The sequence below is a fragment of the Camellia sinensis genome, chromosome 5, assembly GCF_055761805.1.
Source record: "Camellia sinensis isolate YWXY chromosome 5, ASM5576180v1, whole genome shotgun sequence".
In the NCBI taxonomy this organism is placed as follows: Eukaryota; Viridiplantae; Streptophyta; class Magnoliopsida; order Ericales; family Theaceae; genus Camellia; species Camellia sinensis.
Window position 1 is genome coordinate 189,975,001 of NC_138965.1, and position 6,727 is coordinate 189,981,727.

Here is a 6,727-nt window from a genome sequence, read left to right on the forward strand (position 1 = left end):
AAAGAGGTTATGTGACTTAAATAAGATATTGTGATTCAAATAAGATATTGTGAGGTGTCTTCCTATTAATTTATCAAAGTGCCCTTGATTGCGAGCCACATATATCTATAATTTTGCAAAGTCCACGTTAGCTTCCGAAAAGGTCCGAAATTGTTAGTTTATATTTTTGCCATATTTATTTTTATTTATTGTTTTATACATTAATTATTTATTTTTTGCCTTATTTATTTTTATTTTTGCCATATTTATTTTTATATATTGTTTTATACATTAATTATTTATTTTTTTCCTTATTTATTTATTTTTTTGCCATATTTATTTTTATTTATTGTTTTATACATTAATTATTTATTTTTTGCCTTATTTATTTTTATTTTTGCCATATTTATTTTTATTTATTGTTTTATACATTAATTATTTATTTTTTGCCTTATTTATTTATATTTTTGCCATATTTATTTTTATATATTGTTTTATACATTAATTATTTATTTTTTTCCTTCTTTATTTATTTTTTTGCCATATTTATTTTTATTTATTGTTTTATACATTAATTATTAATTTTTTGCCTTATTTATTTATATTTTTGCCATATTTATTTTTATATATTGTTTTATACATTAATTATTTATTTTTTTTCCTTATTTATTTATTTTTTTGCCATATTTATTTTTATTTATTGTTTTATACATTAATTATTTATTTTTTGCCTTATTTATTTTTATTTTTGCCATATTTATTTTTATTTATTGTTTTATACATTATTTATTTATTTTTTGCCTTATTTATTTATATTTTTGCCATATTTATTTTTATATATTGTTTTATACATTAATTATTTATTTTTTTCCTTATTTATTTATTCCTTATTTATTTATTTTTTTGCCATATTTATTTTTATTTATTGTTTTATACATTAATTATTTATTTTTTGCCTTATTTATTTTTATTTTTATTGCCTTATTTAATTACGTGGCGAATGGTAATTTATGTTTTCATGTTTTGTTTTTAAAAAAAATTTCAATGAAGCATATTTTTGTCGTTATTTTTTTTAATTTACGATTTTGGCATTTTTTTATTAACCCATATTAATTTATTTTTATATTTCAAAAATGGATTTTCATTTGTTTTATTTATTTGTAAATAATGTAAATAATCTAAAAAATTTAAATTAAATATTCAAAAAATATTTCAATTGTAAAAATTTAATCAATTTAAATATTCAAAAAATTATTTTAACAACAAAATTTAAATAATTTAAATATTCAAAAAATTTAAATAATTTAAAATGTTAATATTTTAAATTTAAAAACAACTCTACACTCAAGTCGTAACCAAACACATAAAATAAAACTCAATTAATAAATTATTGAGTTAACTCATAACCAAACACATAACTCGAAATTCCATACTACTTTCACAACTCTACACTCAAATCATAACCAAATACATAACAAAAAAAAAATTTAAAATTTTTTTATAAAATATAGTTTAAATTTATTTTCATAAAATATTTTAACAAAAAACAAAAAAAAATGTTTTTAATTTTTTTTTCAACTTTCTTTATTTTTCCTGGTAAAAAGCCTGATTTGAATTTTTTTTTTTTTTTTTTGTACTTTGTGTGGGCTGACGTCGCCCCTCTTTCATGTGGGGGTAATATGGTAAATTTACCTGTAAAATTGTTGCAGCCATGCTCCTGGCATGCTTTTGTCCGGATGTGGCTAAATTAGCCACTTTTGTCATTTAGTGGCTAATTTAGCCTGAACCCAACTTGCCAAACACAGGCTTAGTGTGATTTGAGAAGGTGGTTAAAAGTTGACTTTTTAATTTTTTTTTTATTTTTTTGATCCTTTTGTGTGTAAAAAAATGTGACAGATGATGTGACCTCAAATGGATTAAAGATAAAAACTAACTTTTTTATTTGGCTTCCCAAATGGCCCCTTAATACGACCCATATATATATATATATATGAGAGGGTAATTTTTTGGTGAAAATTGGGCCGAGCTATGAGATGGACTTTATGGCCCGAAGTACGAAGGACTGGGTAAAAAGGGCCGAGAAGTTACTCCGGCCCAAGAGAGATAAAGTTACTCCGGCCAAAAGAGATGAAGTTACTTCGGCTCAAGAATTGTAAAGCTACTTCGGTCCGGAAGCAACTTGAAGTTAGACCGGTCTTGGAGTTATACCGGTCTTGGAGTTATACTGATCTTGGAATTATACCGGTCGCGAATCGTTAGTTCGGTCTAAACCGTACCATGAGTTCTACATGAAAAGCCGAGATAGGAAAGAGTAAAAGGAAGAACCGAACTAAGGATAGTTCGGCCTACTCTGTGGCTCAGCATAGCCAGGTTTATCTCGGTCGTATGGTAGTTCGGCCATGGTGAAAACCATCCCACTTGGTTTAAGCAGTGGGGGGGGTGTTAAAGGATAAGCACTATCCTTTAGAAGTATGAATCCTAGGAGGACTCTGCATGGAGGAGTAAAAGTCCTACTAGGATTGTGCCACTCGAAACCTATAAAAGTTCACAAACATCACCTTGGAGGAGGTAACACAACACACAATTTTGCTTTCTGAATACATTGAGCTTTGTCTACTTGTCAAGCTTGCTGACTTAGGCATCGGAGAGGTTTCCGGCACACACCGGCCGACTAGCTCACGTTTGTGTTTTCAGGTGACAAAGCGACGTCGTACGGAGGAGCGCGGACTTAGTCAACAGGATTATACGAGGAGAATTATTTCTTTCCCGTACAATTGGCACCGTCTGTGGGAAAAACAGACAGAACAAAACCTCTTGATTAAAGCTTCTCCCCTTTACAATCAATGGCACACATTGAAGAATTGCCGCAGTCCGCCGTCGACGGACTAACTCCAGAAGAAGGCGCAAGGCGAGAAGGATTACCCTCTGTCCCTCCCATGGCGGACTTGGAGTCCCAGCGTCATAACTCCAGGAGAGATACTAGGGGAAGGCGAATTCACAGCCCCCGTCAATCTCGCTCACAAAGTCCTGACAGGCAAAGACGGAGGATTGACCCTCAAGCTCTGGAAGACCACGTGAAAGAGCAAGATGAATTGATAAGAAAGATGGCGGCGGACATGGAGGCCTTGAAACGCCAGATGAAGAAAAAAGAAGTGACGACAGGAGAGGGGCGCAAAAATAAGACGCCCCCTTGTCACTCAGAAAATCGTAGCAGAAATACCACACCTTCGCAAGGAGAGAGTAGAAGCCTCAGGACAAGCGATACTCAATCCTGGTCCTCCAGAACTCGTCACTCAAGGTCTGAAAGGACGAAATCTGAAAGGTCATACACTGAAGGAAGCACATATTGGCCCTCACATTCGCATCAAACCAGATCTAGACAGACGGAATTACCCAGATCATCCGACTTACGAACCGTGCTCGAAGAGAAAGCACGATGCAAGGAGGATGCCAGGGCGCGGGATCCGCACAGAGTTTCTACCTTACAGCGGTTGGCTTATCGGACGCATGGAAGCGTCGAGGTTGGAATGTCAATACCGCACCCTGCCTACGAACCAACGGACAAGGCATTAGCAAGGCTGCAGACTTTACCGTTTGTTCCGGCGATGGAAAACGCGCCCCTACCATCAGGCTTCCTTCAGCCAAAATTCACTACATATGAAGGGAAGACGGATCCCTACTCACACTTGAGCCACTTTCGCCAAGTCATGGCTGTATACAGGCGAAACAAGGCCCTAATGTGCATACTCTTCCCATCAAGTCTTGGCGACGTAGGCTTGACTTGGTTCGAGAAACTTCCAGAAGGCAGCATAGCCTCTTGGGCACAATTGGCAGAAGCCTTCGTGACAAGGTTCCGAACGAACACTAAAACCCCGGTGGAGATCGATCAACTACTCTCCATCGACATGGGCGATAAAGAGACCTTAAGATCTTACAATAGTTGCTACTGGGAGACATTCAATCAGATTGGGGACTGCCCCACCAATCTCGCCATTGCACAATATAAAAGAGGCCTTCCAGTCGGGAACAGACTAAGGGACTCAATCACCATGACACCACCCCTCACCATGGAAGCCCTGATGGAAAGAGTGCACCAGCACATCAGGGTAGAAGAGGATGGCGCACGTGCCAAAGCAAAATCTGGTGCGACCGCAGTACCAGAAAAGAAGACCTCAGCAAAGGTCAACACGGTAGATCATTAGAACAGAAATGGACGTGGCAGACGAGATAGCGGAGAAGACCCGGATAAAAGATGGTTAAGAATCCGCACTGCCATAACCACGGTGTTCAAGAAACCAATATATCGGATTCTTAGCGAAATAAGAGATGAGTCTTTCGTCAAGTGGCCAGCAAAGCTAGGAGAAGCTCAGAAGGACTATGACGAAAGGTCACGGTGCACCTTCCACAAAGAAAAAGGGCATCGCACTGAAAACTGCACGCCATTGAGACAACACCTGGAGGAATTAGTGGCGGCAGGACACTTGGATAAATACATTGAAGGAGGGGCGAAGCCAGCCCCCCAGGACCATAATAACCACCCTAACGGAATGCCAATTGACGCCCCGCCCCAAGGCATTATCAATGTGATACATGGAGTTTTTGAACCCGAGCGTGTATGCGAGCTCAGGGGATCAATCAAAAAGGCTGAGCACTTTAGAGAGGTGTTAAGTGCCCAACCTGCCACCAAGAAGGGGAAGACAGAGGCAACAAACATCATGTCTTTTTCAGACAAAGACTTAGAACGGATATATTTCCCTCACAATGATGCCTTGGTCGTCACTCTCTGAGTCAAGGATTTTGACGTCAAGCGGATTCTGATTGACCAGGGTAGTTCATGTGAGATCATGTACTATGACACATTCAAACAATTAAAGCTGCAAGACAAAGACTTGGCACCTGCTGTATCACCCTTAATTGGATTCAACTGTATGCCAGAATGGCCCGTCGACAAAATAATTCTTCCAGTTAGGGCAGGAAGCGTGACGAAACAAGTGGAGTTCTGGGTATTAAAGGTCCCCTCCACTTACAACATCATCTTGGGCAGAGCATGGCTGCATGCCATGCGATCGGTGGCGTCATCCTACCACCAAGTAATGCGATTCCCCAACGACACCGGTATAATTGAAGAAGTTTATGGAGATCAGATTATGTCGAAACAATGCTTCGTCACGGTAAATGGCAGCCGCGCTGCCAAAGGATACGTTCATTCGGTGGAAGAACCTGAGAATAATGAGCTATTCGCGGATGTCGGCAAGTCGGCGGATCAAAAAGCAGTAGAGGACTTGGTAGAGGTAAAAATTGATGAAAAGAACCCGGATAAGTTCTTTTTGCTCGGCTCATCGTTGTCCAGCACTGAGAGATTAGAGGTCTTGGAATTCTTAACCTCTAACATCGAAGTGTTCGCCTGGACACCCTACGACATGCCAGGCATTGATCCAAACTTCATCTGTCACCAACTCAATGTCCACCCATCCGCCAGGCCAGTCATTCAGCGCACTCGCAGATCGGCACTTCACCATGCCGAAATAGTGGCTGAAGAAGTAGGTAACCTGCTGGAGGCAGGAGCAATTAGAGAAGTGCACTACCTAAGATGGATCTCCAACACAGTCGTAGTGCCAAAAAAGAATGGTAAGTGGCGCGTCTGCGTCGACTACAAAACAGTCAACAAGGCGTGCCCAAAAGATAGCTTTCCTCTACCACGGATAGATCAACTGGTGGACCTAACGGCGGGGCACAACCGACTTAGCTTTCTGGATGCATATAGAGGCTATCACCAAATCGCCATGCATGAACCAGACCAGGAGGTCACATCTTTTACAACTCCAAGAGGACTATACTGTTACAAGGTCATGCCCTTTGGCCTGAAGAACGCAGGGGCAACATTCCAACGGATGGTCACCAAGATGTTTGAACCATTGTTAGGCAGAACAATGGAAGCTTACATCGACGACATGGTGGTCAAGAGCAAGGATGAGAATGACCATCTTAAAGACCTAGGCAAGATGTTTGAGATCCTAAAGAAGCACAAGTTGCGCCTCAATGCGTCCAAGTGTGCATTCGGAGTAGGATCTGACAAATTCCTGGGCTTTCTCGTGACCAACCGAGGTATAGAGGCAGACCCCTCTCAAATCAAGGCAATCCAAGACCTGGAGAGACCAAACTCAGTAAAAGAAGTGCAGCATCTCACCGGCCGATTCATAAGCAGGTCGTCAGATAGACTACGACCATTTTTTCATGCCTTAAAGGCCAAGTTTAAGTGGGATGAAGAATGCGACCAAACTCTGGAAAGCTTGAAGGAGTATATGTCTTCCCCACCACTGCTTGTTACCCAGTACCTGGTGAAGAACTCTTCTTGTACCTGGCAGTCTCTCAGCACGCAGTTAGCGCAGTGTTGGTTCGTGCAGAAGGAATCCAACACCTGCCCATCTATTATGTCAGCAAGACATTGTTGGGAGCCGAAACAAGGTATTTGCCACTGGAAAAACTGGCATTAGCCTTGATGATGGCCTCCAGGAAATTGGCACACTACTTTCACGCCCACACCATAGTCGTCCTCACAGCTTTCCCACTAAAAGCTTTGTTTGAGATGGCGAACTTTTCTGGGCGAATTTTGAAGTGGGCAGTAGAGTTGGGACAATTCGATATCAAGTTCCAACCTAGGACCGTAATAAAAGCCCAATCTTTGGCAGACTTCGTCGCAGAGTTTACTCCTGGAAGTCATCATATCTGCCCAATCGACCTAACTGAC

General features: G+C 39.8%; 1 protein-coding gene across 1 annotated transcript in view; it reads right to left on the bottom strand.

Annotated features, from left to right (window-relative positions):
- LOC114279996 (LEAF RUST 10 DISEASE-RESISTANCE LOCUS RECEPTOR-LIKE PROTEIN KINASE-like 2.1) overlaps window positions 1-93 on the bottom strand; it is an 18,189-nt gene extending 18,096 nt beyond the window's left edge. Inside the window, exon 1 of the mRNA XM_028222309.2 lies at window positions 1-93. This exon is cut by the window's left edge and continues 1,008 nt beyond it. The gene's annotated coding sequence lies outside the window, so the exon portion shown is untranslated.
- Between the last annotated feature and the right edge of the window lie 6,634 nt (window positions 94-6,727).